The sequence below is a fragment of the Mesoplodon mirus genome (genome assembly GCF_964341445.2).
Source record: "Mesoplodon mirus genome assembly, chromosome: 5".
NCBI lineage: Eukaryota > Metazoa > Chordata > Mammalia > Artiodactyla > Ziphiidae > Mesoplodon > Mesoplodon mirus.
In genome coordinates, this window is record NC_138980.1 from 100,173,730 (window position 1) to 100,198,806 (window position 25,077).

The following is a 25,077-nucleotide window of genomic DNA, read 5'->3' on the forward strand; positions in this document are numbered from 1 at the left end:
TACGACAGATAAGTAAAGAATTAATTAGTAGAATGTGCATATTCCCACAAGTCCTTTCTGTATTAGGATGTTTTTGCTTGCAATGCAAAGAAAGCCAACTCAATTCACTAAAGAAAAAAAGTGAGGGAGGCATCATTAATTTGCAATTTTCTATGACTGAAAATTTCAGAGTAAATGTTAGCCTCAGGCATGGTTGGACCCCGGGGCTCAAATGATATGATCAATAGTTCATCATTTGTCTCTCTTGGCTCAGCTTCGCTTTGAGCCAGCTATAATTTAAGCATGACCTCTCTATACTGTGAGTACTGACACTTCCAGCCTTGCATTATCCTAACAGAAAGCAATCCCACAAAAACAAACAAATAAATGAAAAGAGCTTCTTCATTCTAGTTCATGCCAAAGTTCTTCCTAGAATTGAATCTTGTACACCTACTTTCTTCATGTACCAGTCTCTGAAATGCAACTAGGAATAAAAAAATCCATATGAGCCACTCCTGACTCCCTAGGTTAGATTCGAATCAGCTCAACTAAACTGCATGAACTAAAAGAAGGGAAGGTGGTTCCCAAAAGAAAAAAATGAGTCACTGTTTTCAGAGTCACATTTTAAATTAGTATTTCACAAGATAGGTTGCAGAAGTATAGCAGAATCTGGAAGATCAGAGTAAGAATTATATTATTATAAATAGGGAACATGGACAAAAAGGAGAAGCATGGATTGAATGAAACTGAGGACAACTCTAAATGTATTATTGTCTATGATAAGGATATAATCCATATTATTTCTAAATCCAAATGTGCAATGTATATGTTCTAAATCCAACATATGTATGTTGCTTTCAGATCTAACTTTACCAAAAATAATAGGAACGTTTTGATGCACCATCAACATACTTCTTCCTAAAAATTCCTCCAAAAGAAAAAGAAACTGTTCCCCTAATTATTCCCTATTCTATCTAGCTTTTATTGCTAGATAGATATCGCTGCACATGACAAACACGCCCAGTACAAATAAATCATCTGTCATAAAATAAGTAGCATGAGACAGTGGGATCTGTGTACCAGTGTGTGTGTAAATATTTGGTTTTATGACTTCAACAACTCCCAAACTTCAAGTACCTGTTTTCAAACTCTGGATACTATTTGGGATATTATTAAGTATGTCTAAATTTCTCTCAAAAATAATATCTCAAGTCCATTTATCACAAAATAAATTCCAGGCTTAAGACATTTAGAACCAAACTAAATTTAGATTTTAATAAATCTTTATTGTATTGTTTTACACAAAAGACTCTATAGCACATAAGAATCACATTGTTTATGCATTAATTTACTTAAGATATAACTATATAATGTCATATGTTATTTAGAAAATGTATTAAATCATGCCTTTATGACTTTGGCCTATTTATGAACATAAATCACCACAATTCAACCTGAGACCATTAAAAAACCAATAGTCTTTACATCAACATAGCATATAAAGTGAAAGTACATTGCAAAGCAGTGAGGAAAAGGTGTAAAATATGAAAGAAAGGTTGTGAATTAATCCTACAAAATGTAAAAAAAAAATGGAACATGCAATTACCTTGAATAGCTGAATTTGTTTTCTATATTCCATTCTGGAACACTAACTCATTTTTAAGAATCATCATTTAAATTATGGTCATGAAAAAGATGAACAGTAAACTTTTAAAAAATGTTTGAGGAAGTGTGACTACTTGGGAATTTTAACACAGTTCTTTAACACAATTCTTTTGTGGGTTCTAATTCAGCTACTATTTTGATATTTATTTGAATATTTGACTGGGGACTTTTTTCAATTCTGGTTTAACTTCATCAATGAAACCATCAAAAATAGAACTAAATTAACTTTTAATAATGGCTGTTATAAATTCATGTATGTATTTAAGGTTTAGGTTTGGGATTCTTATTTCTCTTTACAGTCCTCTGTCACGTAATCTCCAGCCACATTTCTTCCAAGCCAGGCTTTTTCCAATCATATACACATTGTTAATTTTTGGTCATTAATATATTTGCAAGTAGCCACTTCCCATTGACTTAATTTTAGCTTTTGTTGGCTACCTTTCTAATTTTTTATGATCTGTTCAATTTAACACATTTGTCATCTGAGTTAACAGTCATGTGCATCTTGATTCACTAGTACCAAGTTTCATCTAATAAATCACTGATTATTTTTTTAAACTGATAAAAATCAATTATGTCGAAGAAGATCAGCTCTACTTTTGAGGTTGAGATAGTATGACTTGTTTATGTGGTTTTTCTCATCATAAGCAAACCCACCCAAACTATGGAGACCGACACCTGATAAGGCACATTGACTAATTTTTTCTTTAATTACCTAAGACAGTACTCACTCATAGGAGAAAAAAATGGTGTCATTGTCTGTACCCAATGGTAGGGTACTTTGACTGTTCAAGTACATTTGATTTTTACTCTAATTCATCTATGCTTACAAGATTGTTTTTCCCTTTACAAACAAACTTTGCCTTGGACAGTTTTGAAAGACTTCACTATCCTCAAATAAATCCTCAATATCAGCCCCTAATGGTTTGTAGTAATATCTACCCTGTCTCAGGCTTCCCAAATGTCATTCATCAGACCCCTCTGATTTGACTAAAGCCTGTAATGAATGCACATTTCCCATTTCCTCTCTATCCTCAAGAAGTTTGTTGCTGAGCCTTGTTTAGTTGTCTCTCACATACACTTGCATTTATATAAAAGAGAATAAGTTTTCTTCCAGAAAACTGACACTTATCCCTCTAATCAAGCTACAGTTCTCTCTATCTTCTTAACCAAAAATGCTGAACACAATTTAACATTTTCTTGATGACTCGGAGTCATCAAATGCAAGTTATTCAGTAGAGCATAACATATCTGTAGGAGTGCATATTCTGCTTCTCCCTCACTTAACTGTGTGACCTCATGGAAATGACTTAACTTCTCTGTGCCTCTGTTACATCATTTATAAAATGGGGGCAACAGTAATACGCATTCCATAGGTTTACCATAAAGATCAGGTATGAAAGTTCACATAAAGCAAATCCTGACTCATAGAAACTACTCAGGAAATTAAAGCCATTACAATGACTATCATTTTCATCATTGCCATTATTATTTTATCATCACCATTATTATTTTATCATCATCACCATTTTTATTGTTATCAGCACCATCATTATTCTGAATTGTGCAGTGCTACCCACAGGGATCACAGAGGTTTATCAGCCTGTATCCTCCCTCACCTGCAGACTGTCAGTGTCCTTTCAGCTGACCTGCATATAGCTATATGCCCTTCCCCTTCTTTTAAAATATTTTTGAAATAGTAGAAGTGGAGTAATCAGAAAATAACCTATTGGATTTTTAATAATCCAATAATAGAAACTTAAACAATTGCTATAAAAGAATCTAAGAAGCTTTCCCACAAATACAGTTCATAAGCTTTAGTATGTATAGAACATATATGTTGGCAATGCACAAGCCTTATTTTTTCACCTCTTGGCTCTCAATTGTGATCCACATAGAGGAGGTGCAAAGATCATTTACCTCCTTGATAAGTGAGGGAATAATTGCTTGTCTGCTTTGGTCCCCACTATGCTCCAAATATTGTACATCAAACGTTCTCTGTAGTTCTAACTGAATTCCATCCATGCACAAAAAAGTCATTACTAAATAGAAAAGCTTCGAAAAAAAGTGAAATCTAGCTCTTCCCATACTGGGATTGTCTTAAGCAGAACTGTTGATCTAGTTAACTCATATTAATCCATTTGTATCAACAAAGAAGTATTTTGTTCCCTTGAACCAAGTAGATGTAGGATAAAGCCATGGAGAACCAAACTTAGTGATTATTTTTCTGTGTAGATGTACTGACTCAAAATTCTAAAATGCTGAAAGTAATTCTTGAAAAACATCAGTATCAGGAGTTTTCAGGCTATTTTAACATCAATTCCTGAAAGTTTTTTCCTTTTATGTCTTTGAACAGGCTCTAATCTCTCAAGTATCACTAATTCCCAGATACACACTGCACACAAAAACTAGCTATTTAATAAGAGCAGCCATGAAAGAGAAACATCTTGCAAACAAAACAGAAAATGTTTTGTTTTAACCACTCACAAGTTTCCCTCCAAAGAAATCAAACAGACAATAACTTTAGGCAGCATTTTATAATGTTTTACATGCATTTAGGGATAACAAGAAGAATGCCTTTTTTGAACAATTTAATACTTTAAAGGTGTGTGTACATTTCTTTTTTTTCCTTTTAAGTACTCAGTGCAATTCTACTTAGTGTACATCATAATTTATAACATTGGCAGCTGTTCTAATGCCTGCAAAATCTTTTTAAAGCCACAAATTAAGAAGAAAAAAATATTTATTCAAATGGATGAAACATTTTTCAATGAAATATAGGGATTAAATTCTTGTTGACATTCATTAAATAAAATCTCATTTCAAAAATTATATGTTATTACTGATTTGTGTATACTATGGGTGTTATTTTTGCCAGGATGTTTAAGACCTAAACGATTTTTTTCCTCTTAAGTTGTTAGCAACATACAACATACAGCATACTTGTTTCTCTATGCTAGAAGAATTGTGCTAGATTTCTTAGCATTGTCAGAGCTGTCTTGAAACCAGCTCACCTTGCCTTTTAATGATACTCCAAACAATACAGTAGATCAAAACATGTAAAACATATATATCCAGAATTAAGTTTGAGGTTAGGTGAATATCACATAACCAGAGTTATATCAAGGGCAGCTGCATTTGTAAATGTTCTGAGATTTTTTTCCCCTTATTGTCCAGTGGGAGAGGGAATGTTTACATTAATATTCTGGGAACAATGTATCAAATACAGGAAAAATTGAGAGAAAATACCCAAATTTATACCATAGTATTTTGGGAGCATGGAGGAATGGAAACGTGTATGTGTAGTAGGTGAAATAGAAGTAAATCCTTACCTTTACTAATGAAAATTCAATAAATAATGTCTTAAAATGAAGTACAATATACAGATGTTCTTTAAAGATATGGAGGCAGATACTAAAGTAATCAGCTTGAGTCATTTCAAACTGAATGAGAACTATGTGAGAATGTGAATTAATAGTCAGTGTTGGTCTGACAGGGAAAAAATCTACTTAGATAATCTAAGTTTTTCCTGTACCTATTAATAAACAAACAAACAAAAGCCACTTTACAACAGCTTAGCAATCCAAATCACCAATATAAATAAGTGTTTTGCAGGCAAACTTGACTTTTCCACTGGGTTCATAAAACTCACAGTTAGAAGTTCTTTGCAAGTGAAATGTAGCACTTCTTGTTTAACTTGGCTAAATAAAAGACATTTTTTGTCAAATTCAAAGTAGCAATTCATACCACTCAGTATTTTTGTTTCATTTCACACCACAGGTGTAATTTCACAAAGGGTTAAGCTCGCATTTGCCACTTAGATACTGGACAGGTGAGCCAGTAGTCATAGATGGGTCATAAATGTATGATCATATGTGAGTCACATGAGAAATAATCTATGCATCATGTGATATTCACCCTGGGCACACTAAGGACAGCATTAATGTAGGTACAAGACCAGTAAGTACTGACTGAACATTCCTTTTCTTCTTTCCCTCATTTCAAATGCTTCACCAATATCCTCAGAGTATATTTTCTTCCAGGGTTCACCAATATTATTTCTCATCTTCCATAAGGCCTACTCTCCACCTCCCCCTAGCTTTCTGTTCCCATTTAAGTGTTATCTTCCACTACCTCCAACACTTCACGATCATTCATAACCTAGAATCACATCTTTCATGAGACTTCCTCTACACATCTATAACCAGTCTATTTTTACTTCTCTGAAACCCTTTAGACTTTTTAACTTTTTCAGTCCCTTTTCTAAAAACCAAGCCACCTGCTTTGAGCTCCACAACCTGCTAGAGGTTAGGGTCTACAGACAATTGAGGCTTTAGGGCATGGGAGTGCTAAGTGAAAGCTACGTAAATGGAGAAAGCCCATTCAGAATCTAGATGAAGTCTTTAAGAAACTAGGAGGAAAGTGGGGGAAGGTGAGAGAAAGAAGGTCTAAGTCATAACTGTGATAATAGAAGGAAAAAAGTTGGAATATTTATTGATGTTCTCTACATTAGTTTCAGAATGGACTTCTATATCCATCTAAAAATGGCTATATTTTCCTCACATTTTTTACTTTTATTAAGAATGTTAAGTGTGTGACCTACATATTCATTGGTAGTCATGTGATTGCTATTTGTGAGGAAAGTTTCTGACCTTGCAAGAATTATAACTTTATAATCTGAGTTTATTTTGTCCTCTAGCAGGAAAAGGAACACATTACCACAACAGACCTCTTGAGTCTCATTTTCAAACTAATGCATTCAATTTCTAACAAAGAGCAAAGGATAAACAATTAAACGTTACATGTAACAGAACTCTTATCCACCTGCCAACAATTAAACCCAGTAATTAAAAATTGTAGGAGAATACACATAAGCATATCCTCAGCAGCAGTCACACCACAGTCAAAGAGGGGGAAAAAATCTTTCCTCATATGTTCCTTTCCTATATCACAGGCTGCTTTTCTTGACATTAAACAGACAGCAGACTCCGTCAACTGTGTTTCACTTTTTTTAAAAAGAGGGAAACCGGAGGAGGGGGAAGATGGCGGAAGAGTAAGACGTGGAGATCACCTTCCTCCCCACAGATTCATCAGAAATTCATCTACACGTGGAACAACTCCTACAGAACACCTACTGAACGCTGACAGAAGACCTCAGACCCCCCAAAAGGCAAGAAACTCCCCCACGTACCTGGGTAGGGCAAGAGAAAAAAGAATAAACAGAGACAAAAGGTTAGGGACGGGACCTGCACCAGTGGGAGGGAGCTGTGAAGGAGGAATGGTTTCCACACACTAGGAAGCCCCTTAGCGGGCGGAGACTGCGGGTGGCGGAAGGGGAAAGCTTCGGAGCCGTGGAGGAGAGCGCAGCAACAGGGGTGCGGAAGGCAAAGCGGAGAGATTCCCGCACAGATGATCGGTGCAAACCAGCACTCACCAGCCGAAGAGGCTTGTCTGCTCACCCGCCGGGGCGGGCGGGGGCTAGGAGCTGAGGCTTGGGGTTCGGTCAGAGCCCAGGGAGAGCACTGGCAGCATGAACACAGCCTGCAGGGGGTTAGTGCACCACGGCTAGCCGGGAGGGAGTCCGGGGAAAAGTCTGGACCTGCCGAAGAGGCAAGAGACTTTTTCTTCCCTCTTTGTTTCCTGGTGCACGAGGTGAGGGGATTAAGAGCGCTGCTTAAAGGAGCTCCAGAGACGGGTGCGAGCTGTGGCTATCAGCGCGGACCCCAGAGACGGGCATGAGACGCTAAGGCTGCTGCTGCCGCCACCAAGAAGCCTGGGTGCGAGCACAGGTCACTGTCCACGCCCCGCTTCCGGGGAGCCTGTGCAGCCCACCACTGCCAGGGTCCCGGGATCCAGGGAAAACTTACACGGGAGAACTCACGGCGCGCCTCAGGCTGGCCCAACGCCCCCCCGGCCTCTGCCGCCGCACGCTCGCCCCACACTCCGTGCCCCTCCCTCCCTCCGGCCTGACTGAGCCAGAGTCCCCGAAGCGACTGCTCCTTTAACCCAGTCCTGTCTGAGCAAAGAACAGACGCCCTCCAGCGACCTACACGCAGAGGCGCGGCCAAACCCAAAGCTGAGCCCCGGGAGCTGTGCAAACAAAGAAGAGAAAGGGAAATCTCTCCCAGCAGCCTCAGAAGCAGCGGATTAAAGCTCCAGAATCAACTTGATGTACCCTGCATCTGTGGAATACATGAATAGACACGAATCAGCCCAAATTGAGGAGGTGGACTTTGAGAGCAAGATTTACGATTTTTTCCCCATTTCCTCTTTTTCTGAGTGTGTATGTGTATGCTTCTGTGTAAGAGTTTGTCTATATAGCTTTGCTTTCACCATTTGACCTAGGGTTCCATCGATCTGTTTGTTTTTTTTTCCATAAAAACTATTTTTTATTTTAATAACTTTTATTGTATTTTATTCTACTTTATTTTATTTTATCCTCTTTCTTTCTACTTTTTCTCCCTTATATTCTAAGCCGTGTGGATAAAAGGCTCTTGGAACTGCAGCAAGGAGTCAGTGCTGTGCCTCTGAGGTGGGAGAGCCAACTTCAGGACACTGGTCCACAAGAGACCTCCCAGCTCCACATAATATCAAATGGCGAAAATCTCCCAGAGATCTCCATCTCAACACCAGCACCCAGATTCACTCAATGACCAGCAAGCTACAGTGCTGGACACCCTATGCCAAACAACTAGCAAGACAGGAACGCAACACCACCCATTAGAAGAGAGGCTGCCTAAAATCATAATAAGGCCACAGACACCCTAAAACACACAACCAGACATGGACCTGCCCACCAGAAAGACAAGATCCAGCCTCATCCACCAGAACACAGGCACTAGCCCCCTCCACCAGGAAGCCTACACAACCCACTGAACCAAGCTTAGCCACTGGGGACAGACACCAAAAACAATGGGAACTATGAATCTGCAGCCTGCAAAAAGGAGACCCCAAACACAGTAAGATAAGCAAAATGAGAAGACAGAAAAACACACAGCAGGTGAAGGAGCAAGATAAAAACCCACCAGACCTAACAAATGAAGAGGAAATAGGCAGTCTACCGGAAAAAGAATTCAGAATAATGATAGTAAAGATGATCCAAAATCTTAATAGAGAAAATGCAAGAAACATTTAACAAGGACCTAGAAGAACTAAAGATGAAACAAGCAATGGTGAACAACACAATAAATGAAATTAAAAATACTCTAGATGGGATCAATAGCAGAATAACTGAGGCAGAATGGATAAGTGACCTGGAAGATAAAAGAGTGGAAATAACTACTGCAGAGCAGAATAAAGAAAAAAGAATGAAAAGAATTGAGGACAGTCTCAGAGACCTCTGGGACAATATTAAATGCACCAACATTTGAATTATAGGGGTTCCAGAAGAAGAAGAGAAAAAGAAAGGGACTGAGAAAATATTTGAAGAGATTATAGATGAAAACAACCCTAATATGGGAAAGGAAATAGTTAATCAAGTCCAGAAAGCACAGAGAGTCCCATACAGGATAAATCCAAGGAGAAACACGCCAAAACACATATTAATCAAACTGTCAAAAATTAAATACAAAGAAAAAATTAAAAGCGGCAAGGGAAAAACAACAAATAACACACAAGGGAATCCCCATAAGGTTAACAGCTGATATTTCAGCAGAAACTCTGCAAGCCAGAAGGGACTGGCAGGACATATTTAAAGTGATGAAGGAGAGAAATCTACAACCAAGATTACCCAGCAAGGATCTCATTCAGATTTGATGGAGAAATTAAAACCTTTACAGACAAGCAAAAGCTGAGAGAGTTCAGCACCACCAAACCAGCTTTACAACAAGTGCTAAAGGAACTTCTCTAGGCAAGAAACACAACAGAAGGAAAAGACCTACAACAACAAACCCAAAACAATTAAAAAAATGGGAATAGGAACATACATGTCGATAATTACCTTAAATGTAAACGGATTAAATGCTCCCAGCAAAAGACACAGACTGGCTGAATGGATACAAAAACAAGACCCATATATATGCTGTCTACAAGACACCCACTTCAGACCTAGGGACACATACAGACTGAAAGTGAGGGTATGGAAAAAGATATTCCATGCAAACGGAAACCAAAAGAAAGCTGGAGTAGCAATTCTCATATCAGACAAAATAGACTTTAAAATAAAGACTATTACAAGAGACAAAGAAGGACACTACAAAATGATCAAGGGATCGATCCAAGGAGAAGATATAACAATTGTAAATATTTATGCACCCAACATAGGAGCACCTCAATACATCAGGCAAATACTAACAGCCATAAAAGGGGAAATCGACAGCAACACAATCATAGTAGGGGACTTTAACACCCCACTTTCACCAATGGACAGATCATCCAAAATGAAAATAAGTAAGGAAACACAAGCTTTAAATGATACATTAAACAAGATGGACTTAATTGATATTTATAGGACATTCCATCCAAAAACAACAGAATACACATTTTTCTCAAGTGCTCATGGAACATTCTCCATGATAGATCATATCTTGGGTCAAAAATCAAGCCTTGGTGGGCTTCCCTGGTGGCACCGTGGTTGACAGTCCGCCTGCCGATGCAGGGGACATGGGTTCGTGCCCCGGTCCGGGAGGATCCCACGTGCCGCGGAGCGGCTGGGACCGTGAGCCGTGGCCGCTGAGCCTGCGTGTCCGGAGCCTGTGCTCCGTGGCGGGAGGGGCCACGGCAGTGAGAGGCCCGCGTACTGCAAAAAGAAAAAAAAAAAAATCAAGCCTTGGTAAATTTAAGAAAATTGAAATTGTATCAAGTATCTTTTCTGACCACAATGCTTTGAGACTAGATATCAATTACCGGAAAAGATCTGTAAAAAATACAAACACATGGAGGCTAAACAATACACTACTTAGTAACGAAGTGATCAATGAAGAAATCAAAGAGAAAATCAAAAAATACCTAGAAACAGATGACAATGGAGACACGATGACCCAAAACCTATGGAATGCAGCAAAAGCAATTCTAAGAGGGAAGTTTATAGCAATACAATCCTACCTTAAGAAACAAGAAAGATCTCAAATAAACAACCTAAGCTTGCACCTAAAGCAATTAGAGAAAGTAGAAAAAAAACTCCAAAGTTAGCAGAAGGAAAGAAATCATAAAGATCAGATCAGAAATAAATGAAAAAGAAATGAAGGAAATGATAGCAAAGATCAATAAAACTAAAAGCTGGTTCTTTAAGTAGATAAACAAAATTGATAAACCACTAGCCAGACTCATCAAGAAAAAAAGTGAGAAGACTCAAACCAATAGAATTAGAAATGAAAAAGGAGAAGTAACAACTGACACTGCAGAAATACAAAAGATCATGAGAGATTACTATAAGCAACTCTATGCCAATAAAATGGACAACCTGGAAGAAATGGACACATTCTTAGAAATGCACAACCTGCCAAGACTGAATCAGGAAGAAATAGAAAATATGAACAGACCAATCACAAGCACTGAAATTGAAAATGTGATTAAAAATCTTCCAACAAACAAAGCCCAGGACCAGATGGATTCACAGGCGAATTCTATCAAACATTTAGAGAAGAGCTAACACCTATCCTTCTCAAACTCTTCCAAAATATAGCAGAGGGAGGAACACTCCAAACTCATTCTATGAGGCCACCATCACCCTCATACCAAAACCAGACAAGGATGTCACAAAGAAAGAAAACTACAGGCCAATATCACTGATGAACATAGATGCAAAAATCCTCAACAAAATACTAGCAAACAGAATCCAACAGCACATTAAAAGCATCATACACCATGATCAAGTGGGGTTTATTCCAGGAATGCAAAGATTCTTCAATATACGCAAATCAATCAACGTGATACACCATATTAACAAATTGAAGGAGAAAAACCACATGATCATCCCAATAGATGCAGAGAAAGCGTTCAACAAAATTCAACACCCATTTATGATAAAAACCCTCCAGAAAGTAGGCATAGAGGGAACTTTCCTCAACATAATAAAGGCCATATATGACAAACCCACAGCCAACATCGTCCTCAATGGTGAAAAACTGAAACCATTTCCACTAAGATCAGGAACAAGACAAGGTTGCCCACTCTCACCACTCTTATTCAACATAGTTTTGGAAGTTTTAGCCACAGCAATCAGAGAAGAAAAGGAAATAAAAGGAATCCAAATCAGAAAAGAAGAAGTAAAGCTGTCACTGTTTGCAGATGACATGATACTATACATAAAGAATCCTAAAGATCCTACCAGAAAAATACTAGAGCTAATCAATGAATTTGGTAAAGTAGCAGGATACAAAATTAATGCACAGAAATCTCTGGCATTCCTATATACTTATGATGAAAAATCTGAAAGTGAAATCAAGAAAACACTCCCATTTACCATTGCAACAAAAAGAATAAAATATCTAGGAAGAAAGCTACCTAAGGAGACAAAAGACTTGTATGCAGAAAATAATAAGACACTGATGAAAGAAATTAAAGATGATACAAATAGATGGAGAGATATACCATGTTCTTGGATTGGAAGAATCAACATTGTGAAAATGACTCTACTACCCAAAGCAATCTACAGATTCAGTGCAATCTCTATCAAACTACCATTGGCATTTTTCACAGAACTAGAACAAAAAATTTCACAATTTGTATAGAAACACAAAATACCCCAAATAGCCAAAGCAATCTTGAGAAAGGAAAACGGAGCTGGAGGAATCAGGCTCCCTGACTTCAGACTATACTACAACATTACAGTAATCAAGACAGCATGGTACTGGCACAAAAACAGAAATATAGATCAATGGAACAGGATAGAAAGCCCAGAGATAAACCCACGCACATATGGTCACCTTATCTTTGATAAAGGAGGCAGGAATGTACAGTGGAGAAAGGACAGCCTCTTCAATAAGTGGTGCTGGGAAAACTGGACAGGTACATGTAAAAGTATGAGATTAGAACACTCCCTAACACCATACACAGAAATAAGCTCAAAATGGATTAAAGACCTAAATTTAAGGCCAGAAACTATCAAAATCTTCGAGGAAAACATAGGCAGAACACTCTATGACACAAATCACAGCAGTCTTTTTTGAACCACCTCTTAGAGAAATGGAAATAAAAGCAAAAATAAACAAATGAGACAATGAAACTTAAAGCTTTTGCACAGCAAAGGAAACCACAGACAGGACGAAAAGACAACCCTCAGAATGGGAGAAAATATTGGCAAATGAAGCAACTGACAAAGGATTAATCTCCAAAATTTATAAGCAGCTCATGCAGCTCAATAACAAAAAAATAAACAACCCAATCCACAAATGGGCAGAAGACCTAAATAGACATTTCTCCAAAGAAGATATACAGATTGCCAACAAACACATGAAAGAATGCTCAACATCATTAATCATTAGAGAAATGAAAATCAAAACTACAATGAGATATCGTCTCACACCGGTCAGAATGGCCATCATCAAAAAATCTAGAAACAATAAATGCTGATGCAGGTGTGGAGAAAAGGGAACACTCATGCACTGCTGGTGGGAATGTGAATTGGTACAGCCACTATGGAAAACAGTATGGAGGTTCCTTAAAAAACTACAAATAGAACTACCATATGACCCAGCAATCCCACTACTGGGCATATACCCTGAGAAAACCATAATTTAAAAAGAGTCATGTACCAAAATGTTCATTGCAGCTCTATTTACAATAGCCAGGACATGGAAACAACATAAGTGTCCATCATCGGATGAATGGATAAAGATGTGGGACATATATACAATGGAATATTACTCAGCCATAAAAAGAAACGAAATTGAGTTATTTGTAGTGAGGTGGATGGACCTAGAGTCTGTCATACAGAGTGAAGTAAGTCAGAAAGAGAAAGACAAATACTGTATGCTAACACATATATATGGAAATAAGAAAAGGAATGTCATGAAAAACCTAGGGGTAAGACAGGAATAAAGACACAGACCTACTAGAGAATGGACCTGAGGATATGGGGAGGGGGAAGGGTAAGCTGTGACAAAGTGAGAGAGTGGCATGGACACATATACACTACCAAACGTAAAATAGATAGCAAGTGGGAAGCAGCCGCATAGCACAGGGAGATCAGTTCGGTGCTTTGTGACCACCTGGATGGGTGGGATAGGGAGGGTGGGAGGGAGGGAGACGCAAGAGGGAGGAGATATGGGAACATATGATATGTATAACTGATTCACTTGGTTATAAAGCAGAAACTAACACACCATTGTAAAGCAATTATACTCCAAAAAAGATGTTAAAAAAAAAAAAGAGGGAAACCCCATTCTGTATCCCCTGGGAGGACTATTTATACAGATGAATGTATTTTGTTATTTCATTTAATAAATGCAGTGTTCAGAACAGATGTTAAAGCTTGAAATTGTCCAGAGAAAGGAACAGCTCAGGTGTCAATAATGCAGCCTTCCTGCCTGCTGTGTTTTCTTCTTTGTCTTTGGAAGAGCTACTTTCACAGGTGAAAAAGTATTACAGTATTTATAACCACTCAAGTCCTTACCACTGGACTGAAGCTGACAAACAGGGTGCTAATTAGTACCAGGAGTGGAGGTGGTGATGGTGGTTTTATGACACAGTCATCTGACCAGTAAATTGGACAAAGAGAGACAGCACATTTACAGAAGCACTGCAAATCCAGCCATGCAACGTGAAGGGGTGACTGTGAGGACATGTTTAAAAAAAAAAAAAAAGATGGATTTTTCTCAAAACCAGCATATTTGGCTTTTCCATGGCTATGCTCCTCTGTGAATTTTCTGGTGCACTAGCTACTTATATCACCATAATCCAAAAGGATTTCTTTAGAGTACAACTATGAATAATAGTATGCACGGGATAGAGGAAAGATATTATTTGGTCAGAGTGAATATTTGTCCTCTGAGTATTATAGTTTATAAAACAACAAATCTCAGTGCAAACAATAGTCAAGCTATTGTTCTGCAAACTAAGGAGCAGTAAGACAGTAAAATCTTATCAAATAATTATTTTTAGTATCATTAATAAAATTCATTATACAAGGCATTATTGTATAAATTTTATAATGCTTTATTTATTTTAACTAAAGCAAATCTACAATTTATAAATGTGGCCAGTACATCTACATTGTCTTCATTGATTTGGGGTCTATAGTAGCTGTGATAAAAAGAAAGTATGATATGATGGGGGAAATTAATTCGTTATTAGGAAAGTTGCATTCAAGCTCCAGAGCATGTTAGTGTGGTTAAGAACAAGAACTTTCAACTCCAATGGACTTGAAGCCAATCTCATACACTTATTGCGACACTTGGTCTTCAATTAATTACTAAGGTACCTGCTCTGAGCCTCAGTTTCCCCATTCATAATACCTACTTTAGGGGGTTGCTGTGAGATGAAATGAGATATTATATAAAGCAATCAGCAAAGCTCCTGATGCATTACAATTTTTTATTAAATGATAGAAATTATTAAAACTATGAACTGCTGTAAGAAAGTCGCAATGCTTTCTCCACTGTTTAATCTTTCAAATGTAAAGTTTTAAGTTTATCCCTGGTTATTTGAAGATTAAATATATTAAACATGGTAGAATATGCAAAATCACTTAAAAATTATAAAAAGCTACATATATTCTACTGCTCAAGTTTTCTGGTGAAAAACTAGTTTTTAAAGGCAAGCTTTCCAAAAATAATTTTTATTGTCACTCTCATTCACTTCACACACATTTAATTCTTCCAAGCCATCTTTCACAAAAGTAAAATGTTTTTCCAGAGTAACACATATGCATTCTGGCACCCAAAAATGTAAGTGCAAAATGACTCACTGTATTGTGAGGAGCAGGATGGTGATGATTTTAAATAATTTTTCCAGTTCATGAATATAAACCAATTAACATATCAAGTTCAATGCTTAAAACTACTTCTCTGAGAGGTGTTGTCATGTGCAGTAGCAAAGGGAACAGAGTAAGGGACTCATTTCTCAGTGGGTACGTCTCTTCATGCTCCAAAAAGTACTAGATGGTCACAGCAGGTATTAAAAGAAAAAAAACCTGCTATAAAACATGTCATGCATTTCTATCAGGCGAAAAGAAGTCGAGTAACAGAGTAAAAACTGGGTAGATCTGGGGGTTTAATCATTCAATGGATATTAACATCCAAACATGTGCCAAACACTGTGCTGATGCTGGAGGTAAAGACAAATAGGGAGCTAACTAAACATAACTAGAGTCAGAGTTGTGAGCAGAACATAGCAACTATCCTCAAGGACTACAGCTGAAAGTAAGATTCATGTAACAGATTATTCATTCTGAGATTTTAAACCTTGAATTACTAAATACCCTATGCAAGATTATAAAATCCAATAGATTCTAAACAGAAAGTTCAAATTATCACAAGAATGCAATCATTTACAACCTTATTTTGAAGCATGAAGTCTATAAAATCGAACATGAGGAAAAAAACATTGAAATGTTAATGAGTTTGTCAAAATTAAAATTGAAATGCAGCTCAGAATTGATTTACTAGATTTCCTGTAAGAGCAGAGCTTTTCCAAGGAATTACTCTAACCCAAGCTATGGAAACAGAGAGGTTCCCTGTTACGACTTCCTTATTTCCTTCAACCTGGCTTTGAAGCTCTGTGCAAAATTCCTACCCATGACAGAGCTTGTTTACTGTATACTAGATACTACATTAATTCCTAGTCTGTGCTTTAGGTAAAAAGAAAACTGCCAAGTGACTACTGGTATTTTTTCCCAACAAAACTTCAGCATATATGATTACTGTTAAATCTAAGTGTACATTAAAATGAACAATGGAGATTTTTAAACTTTACATATCTCTGTTCCCTACCTCTAGGTTTTCTAACTTATTAAGTCTAGGATGGAATCTTGGCATCTGGATTTTTTAAAGCCCAATAGATAATTCTGATGCACATTCGGAATTAAGAATCTATATAAAACAACCAAAGGAAAAAACAATTTTAAGTTTTCTTCCCTCCCACTACCTTCCCTGGAAAAACAGCCTGTATGTAAAAAGTTGCACAGCCCACCTTGGACAGTAATACCCATTTATATACTAAAGAGATGTGTAGTTTTAAGCACTGAACTGGGCTGACAGAGGTAAACTGAAGCCAAATTACCTGACAGAATCTTCTGTGGACTGTCACATCCATCATATCCTGCCTTCACAGATAGCTGGATGATTCATTACTTTCCATAAAACAGAATATTCCAATGTTATCATTAAATAGTAATGTTCATAATAAGAAAGAATAGCACACACACATATTTGAATTCAGATAATTAAATTATTTACTTTTCCTAAGAGTTAATCCAAGAATCACAGTCTTTAAAAGTCCAAGAACTAAATACTTTGAATAATTCCTGAATTTATAAAAGAGAATCAATTCCATGTCTTGGTACATTCCACTTCTCAGCATAGAAACTTCCATATTGCTTTGCTTATCATATACAACGAAAACAGCTACAGAACTGTATTATGAAGGAAAGTACATGATTTTCTGAGCATATTATTGGCCATATAGAGTAAGTGCTGCCACAGTGATTGATAACACAATCATCTGAGATCCACTTAATGGAGAACAAGGCTGAAAAGAGAAAACAAAAGGCAAATTCTCAGTAAAACTGGAATGAGCTGGGAAGTTTGACCTGTGATTCTACCACAATTAAGTGTTTTACTGTCATTAACCAACTGACCTTAAAGGGGAATAGCAAAGTCAATCAAGTCATTTGGCCTGACCCTACAGGAATATGGATAAATTCTTTGAAAATCAGGTGCTTGAAAGTCAGGTTTTTGATAAATGATTGGTTTAAAGCTTCATTCATAAAAAGGGGGCACTTTTTAAATACTGTAACACCCATAAGAAAGAGGTTGGTGGTCTCTTATCATCAGTTAGTCAAATATTTTTAAAAAACCAATGTCAGTGTATCTTTTGGCAGATACTATACCAGTTCTGTTATGAGATAATTAGAAAAACAACAACAGGGGTGGGGGGAGGGATAAGTTAGTAATTTGGGATTAACATGTATACACTACTGTATGTAAAATAGATAAACAACAAGGACCTACTGTATAGCACAGAGAACTATACTCAATATCTTGTAATAACCTATAATGTAAAAGAATCTGAAAAAGAATATATATACAGACACACACACACATATATGTATAACTGAATCACTCTGCTGTATACCTGAAACTAACACAACATTGTAAATCAACTATACTTCAATTAAAAAAAAATGAACTACATTGAACACTTATGTATCAAGCACTGTGCTAAACAATTAACATGAAATTACATCACTTAATCATCACAACCATATGACACGTGCACTATTATTAGCCCCATTTTACAGAGGAGTAAATTGAGACTTAGAATGTGTCAAAGGTCACAAAACCAAGTGGTGAGGCTGGGATTTGAACATAGGTGTGCAGAGCTGGAGTCTGTAAACTGCATTTTACCTAGGAATGTAACTCAAGGATGATGAATGTACCACGGAGACTGACTTCAATATAGCAAGGGAAAAATGGAAAACATATCAAAAATAGCCACAAAGGCACAGAAAATCGTCATTTTTATAAATTAAAAATTAGCTTCCAAAGTACAGTGAAGTAAACATCAAGGCTATGATTGTTTTATACCCATAATTCTAGCACAAGGCGTAGGCACATTCAATTCTTCCTAATAAGGACTTGGATGTGTTTCTTTATGAGAATATTTTTTCACACATATGTGTAAAGAGTAAGTTAAAAGTCAAATTGGACTAAATTATAACATTCATGAACATGGAATGCCCTTGTGATGATTTTAAAATATACCTACAAATTTAAAATATGCCTACAAAACATACCTCCCCTTAAAAGGTGGAGACTTAGGGCTTCCCTGGTGGCGCAGTGGTTGAGAGTCCGCCTGCCGATGCAGGGGACACGGGTTCGTGCCCCGATCCCGGAAGATCCCACATGCCGCGGAGCGGCTGGGCCCGCGAGCCATGGCCGCGGAGCCTGTGTGTCCGGAGCCTGTGCTCCGCAACGGGAGAGGCCACAGCAGTGAGAGGCCCGCGTACAGCAAAAAAAAAAAAAAAAAGGTGGAGACTTATATTCAATATACTGTAATAACCTATAATGGAAAAAAATCTGAAATATAATATATATATATATAAAACCAAATCACTTTGCTGTACATCTGAAACTGACACAATATTATAAATCAACTATACTTCAATTTTAAAAAAAGGTAGAGATCAATTGCTCTGCCCTTGAATATGAGCTGGACTTAGTGACTGACTTCTGACAAGCAAAATGAAACTAACATATTAACAAATAAATATGGCAGAAGTGACAGAGTATGGCTTCCAAGTCTAGGATATAAAAGGTCTTTCTCTCACCTTCTCCCTCTCCTGCTCCCTCTCCCTCTCCCTTTCCAATCATTCTCTCTGGAAGCCAACTACCATGTAAGGAGGAAACAACTCAGGCAGCTCTGTGGAAAGGTCCATATGGCAAAGAACTGAGGCCTCTTGCCAGGAGCCAGAACAACCTTGCCAGGCATGTGAGTAATCCACCTAGGACGCAAATTCATCAGTCCCAGTCAAGCCTTCAGGTGACTGTAGACCAAGCCTACACCATAACTGCAGACCAAGCCTACACCATAACTGCAATTTGATGAAAAACCCTTAGCCAGAACCCCCTAGCTAAGTTGCTCCCAAATCTCTGACCAACAGAAACTGTGTAAGATTTTTACTGATTTTAGCTGCTTTGTTATGAAGTAACATATAACTAGTACAATGATATTGTCTACATAATCAGTGTCGTATAGTATTATAGCAGGAGGAAGTTATTGTCTCTCTCTCTCTCTGTACATCACTGTTCCGCATTGCACCTCAGTTCCCTGAACTGTAAAATGAAGAAAATATATATACCTCCTGGAGTTGTTCTGACTATTCAATGAGATAGTTCATAAATACTTATTAGAGAACTTTCCAACAGAGTTAGCCGTAAAAAAACTGAGTCATGATTACTATTGTTTTGGGGATTTTAAAATTTTATCTGCAGTTAATACTTTTTTTTTGAATTACTGAATTTTATTTTATTTATTTTTTTATACAGCAGGTTCTTAATAGTTATCCATTTTATACATATTAGTGTATATATGTCAATCCCAATCTCCCAATTCATCACACCACCACCACCCACCCCCCGCCACCTTCTCCCCTTGGTGTCCATACGTTTATTCTCTACAGCTGTGTCTCTATTTCTGCCCTGCAAACTGGTTCATCTGTACCATTATTACTATTGTTTTTTTTGGTGTTTTTTTTTTTAACCATCTTTATTGGAGTATAATTGCTTTAAAATGGTGTGTTAGTTTCTGCTTTATAACAACGTGAATCAGCTATACATACACATATATCCCCATATCTCCTCCCTCTTGTGTCTCCCTCCCACCCTCCCTAACCCAACCCTCTAGGTGGTCAAAACGCACCGAGCTGATCTCCCTGTGCTATGTGGCTGCTTCCCACTAGCGATCTATTTTACATTTGGTAGTGCATATATGTCCATGCCACTCTCATTTCGTCCCAGCTTACCCTTCCTCCTCCCCGTATCCTCAAGTTCATTCTCTACATCTGCCGCTTTATTCCTGTCCTGCCCCTAGGTTCTTCATAACCATTTTTGTTTGTTTTTTATTTTAGATTCCATATATATGTGTTAGCATACAATATTTGTTTTTCTCCTTCTGACTTACTTCACTCCGTATGACAGACTCTAGGTCCATCCACCTCACTACTAATAACTCAAGTTCATTTCTTTTTATGGCTGAGTAATACTCCATTGTATATATGTGCCACATCTTCTTTATTCATTCATCTGTCGATGGACACTTAGGTTGCTTCTATATCCTGGCTATTGTAAATAGAGCTGCAATGAACATTGTGGTACATGACTCTTTTAGAATTATGGTTTTCTCAAGGTACACGCCCAGTACTGGGATTGCTGGGTCATATGGTAGTTCTATTTTTAGCTTTTTAAGGAACCTCCATACTGTTCTCCATAGTGGCTTTATCAATTTACATTCCCACCAACAGTGCAAGAGGGTTCCCTTTTCTCCACACTCTCTCCAGCATTTACTGTTTGCAAATTTCTTGATGATGGCCATTCTGACTAGTGTGAGGTGATACCTCATTGCAGTTTTGATTTGCATTTCTCTAATGATTAGTGATGTTGAGCATTCTTTCATGTGTTTGTTGGCAATCTGTATATCTTCTTGGAGAAATGTCTGTTTAGGTCATCTGCCCATTTTTGGATTGGGTTGTTGGTTTTCTGGATATTGAGCTGCATGAGCTGCTTGTAAATATTGGAGATTAATCCTTTGTCAGTTGCTTCATTTGCAAATATATTCTCCCATTCTGAGGGTTGTTTTCCTGTCTTGTTTATGGTTTCCTTTGCTGTGTAAAAGCTTTTAACTTTCATGAGGTCTCATTTGTTTATTTTTGTCATTATTTCCATTTCTCTAGGAGGTGGGTCAAAAAGGATCTTGCTGTGCTTTATGTCATAGAGTGTTCTGCCTATGTTTTCCTGTAACAGTTTTATAATATCTGGCCTTACATTAAGGTCTTTAATCCATTTTGAGTTTATTTTTGTGTATGGTGTTAGGGAGTGTTCTAATTTCATTCTTTTACATGTAGCTGTCCAGTTTTCCTAGCACCACTTATTGAAGAGGCTGTCTTTTCTCCACTGTACATTCCTGCCTCCTTTATCAAAAATAAGGTGACCATATGTGCGTGGGTTTATCTCTGGGCTTTCTATCCTGTTCCACTGATCTACATTTCTGTTTTTGTGCCACTACCGTACTGTCTTGCTTACTGTAGCTTTGTAGTAAAATCTGAAGTCTGGGAGCCTGATTGCTCCAGCTCTGTTTTTCTTTCTCAAGATTGCTTTGGCTATTCGGGGTCTTTTGTGTTTCCATACAAATTGTGAAATTTTTTGTTCTAGTTCTGTGAAAAATGCCATTGGTAGTTTGATAGGGATTGTACTGAATCTGTACATTGCTTTGGGTAGTACAGTCATTTTCACAATGTTGATTCTTCCAATCCAAGAACATGGTGTATCTCTCCATCTGTTTGCATCATCTTTAATTTCTTTCATCTGTGTCTGCATAGAGGTCTTTTGTCTCCTTAGATAGGTTTATTCCTAGGTATGTGATTCTTTTTGTTGCAATGGTAAATGGGAGTGTTTCCTTAATTTCTCTTTCAGATTTTTCATCATTAGTGTATAGGAATACAAGAGATTTCTGTGCATTAATTTTGTATCCTGCTACTTCACCAAATTCATTGATTAGCTATAGTAGTTTTCTACTAAAAAAGGTCTTTAAGATCCTCTATGTATAGTATAATGTCATCTGCAATCAGTGAGAGATTTACTTTTTCTTTTCCAATTTGGACTCCGTTTATTTCTTTTCCTTCTCTGATTGCTGTGGATAAAACTTCCAAAACTATGTTGAATAATAGTGGTGAGAGTGGGCAACTTTGTCTTGATCCTGATCTTAGTGGAAATGGTTTCAGTTTTTCACCATTGAGAACGATGTTGGCTGTGGGTTTGTCATATATGGCTTTTATTTTGTTGAGGTAAATTCCCTCTATGCCTACTTTCTGGAGGGTTTTCATCATAAATGGGGATTGAATTCTGTCAAAAGCTTTTTCTGCACCTATTGAGATGATCATATAGTCTTTATAATTCAGTTTGTTAATATGGTGTATCAAATTGATTGCTTTATGTATATTGAAGAATACTTGCATTCCTGAGGTAAAACCCCACTTGATCATGGTGTATGATCCTTTTAATGTGCTGTTCGATTCTGTTTGCTAGAATTTTCTTGAGGATATTTGCATCTATGTTCATCAGTGAAATTGGCCTGTAGCTTTCTTTTTTTGTGTCATCTGTGTCTGGTTTTCATATCAGGGAGATGGTGGCCTCGTAGAATGAGTATGGGGGTGTTCCTTCCTCTGCTATATTTTGTAAGGTTTTGAGAAGGACAGGTGTTACCTCTTCTCTAAATGTTTGATAGAATTCGCCTGTGAAGCCATCAGGTCCTGGGCTTTTGTTTGTTGGAAGATTTTTAATCACAGTCTCAATTTCAGTGCTTGTGATTGGTTGGTTTATATTTTCTATTTCTTCCTGGTTCAATTTCAGAAGGTTGTGCTTTTCTAAGCATGTGTCGATTTCTTCAAGGGTGTCCATTTTATTGGGATATAGTTGCTTGTAGTAATCTCTCACGATCCTTTGTATTTCTGCAGTGTCAGTAGTTACTTCTCCTTTTTCATTTCTAATTCTATTAATTTTAGTATTCTCCCTTTTTTTTCTTGATGAGTCTGGCTAATGGTTTATCAATTTTGTTTATCTTCTCAAAGAACCAGCTTTTAGGTTTACTGATCTTTGCTATTGTTTCATTCATTTCTTTTTATTTGTGATCTGATCTTTATGATTTCTTTCCTTCTGCTAACTTTGGGGTGTTTTTGTTCTTTTTCTCTAATTGCTGTAGGTGTAAGGTTAGGTTGTTTAAGTTGTTTCCTCTTTCCTGTGGTAGCACTGTATTGCTATAAACTTCCCTCTTAGAACTGCTTTTGCTGCATCCCATAGGTTTTGGGTCGTAGTGTTTTCAGTGTCATTTGTTTCTAGGTATTCTTTTATTTCCTCTTTGATTTCTTCAGTGATCACTTCGTTATTTAGTAGTGTATTGTTTAGCCTCCATGTGTTTGCATTTTTTACAGCTCTTTTCCTGTAATTGATATCTAGTCTCATAGCTTTGTGGTTGGAAACAATTCTTGATACAATTTCAATTTTCTTAAATTTACCAAGGCTTGATTTGTGACCCAAGATATGATCTATCCTGGAGAATGTTCCATGAGCACTTGAGAAAAAAGTGTATTCTGATGTTTTTGGATAGAATTTCCTATAAATATCAATTAAGTCCATCTTGCTTAATGTATCATTTAAAGCCTGTGTTTCCTTATGTAGTTTCATTTTGTATGATCTGTCCTTTGGTGAAAGTGTGGTGTTAAAGTCCCCTGCTATAGTTGTGTTACTGTCAATTTCCCCTTTTCTGGCTCTTAGCATTTGCCTTATGTATTGAGGTGCTCCTATGTTGGGTGCATAAATATTTACAATTGTTATATCTTCTTCTTGGATTGATCCCTTGATCATTATGTAGTGTCCTTCCTTGTCTCTTGTAATAGTCTTTATTTTAGTCTATTTTGCCTGATATGAGAATTGCTACTCCAGCTTTCTTTTGATTTCCATTTGCATGGAATATCTTTTTCCATCCCCTCACTTTCAGTCTGTATGTGTCCCTAAGTCTGAAGTGGGTCTCTTGTAGACAGCATATATACGGGTTTTGTTTTGTTTTTTTTGCCGTATGCAGGCCTCTCACTGCTGTGGCCTCTCCCGTTGCGGAGCACAGTCTCCAGACACGCAGGCCCAGCGGCCACAGCTCACGGGCCAGGTTGCTCCACGGCATGTGGGATCTTCCCAGACTGGGGCACGAACCTGTGTCCCCTGCATCGGCAGGCAGACTCCCAACCACTGCGCCACCAGGGAAGCCCCCCGGGTTTTGTTTTTGTATCTATTCATACAGTTCTTGTTTTTGTATCCATGTCTTTTGGCTGGAGTATTTAATCCATTTACATTTAAGGTAATTATGGATATGTATGTTCCTATTACGATTTTCTTAATTGTTTTGGGATTGTTATTGTAGGTCTTTTCCTTCTCTTGTGTGTCCTGCCTAGAGAAGTTCCTTTAGCATTTGTTGTAAAGCTGGTTTGGTGGTGCTGAATTCTTAGGTTTTGCTTGTCTGTAAAGGTTTTCATTTCTCCATCAAATCTGAATGTGATTCTTGCTGGGTAATCATGGTTGTAGGTTTTTCCCTTCATCACTTTAAATATGTCCCACCACTCCCTTCTGGCTTGCAGAGTTTCTGCTGAAAGATCAGCTGTTAACCTTATGGGGATTCCCTGGTATGTTATTTGTTGTTTTTCCCTTGCTGCTTTTAATATTTTTTCTTTGTATTGAATTTTTGATAGTTTGATTAATATGTATATTGGCGTGTTTCTCCTTGGATTTTTCCTGTATGGGACTCTCTGCACTTGATTAACTATTTTCTTTCCCATATAAGGGAAGTTCTCAACTATAATCTCTTCAAACATTTTCTCAGTCCCTTTCTTTTTCTCTTCCTCTTATGAGACCCCTATAATTTGAATGTTGGTGTGTTTAGTGTTGTCCCAGAGATCTCTGAGACGTTCCTCAATTCTTTTTGTTCTTTTTTCATTCTGCTCTGCAGTAGTTATTTCCACTATTTTATCTTCCAGGTCACTTATCCATTCTTCTGCCTCAGTTATTCTGCTAT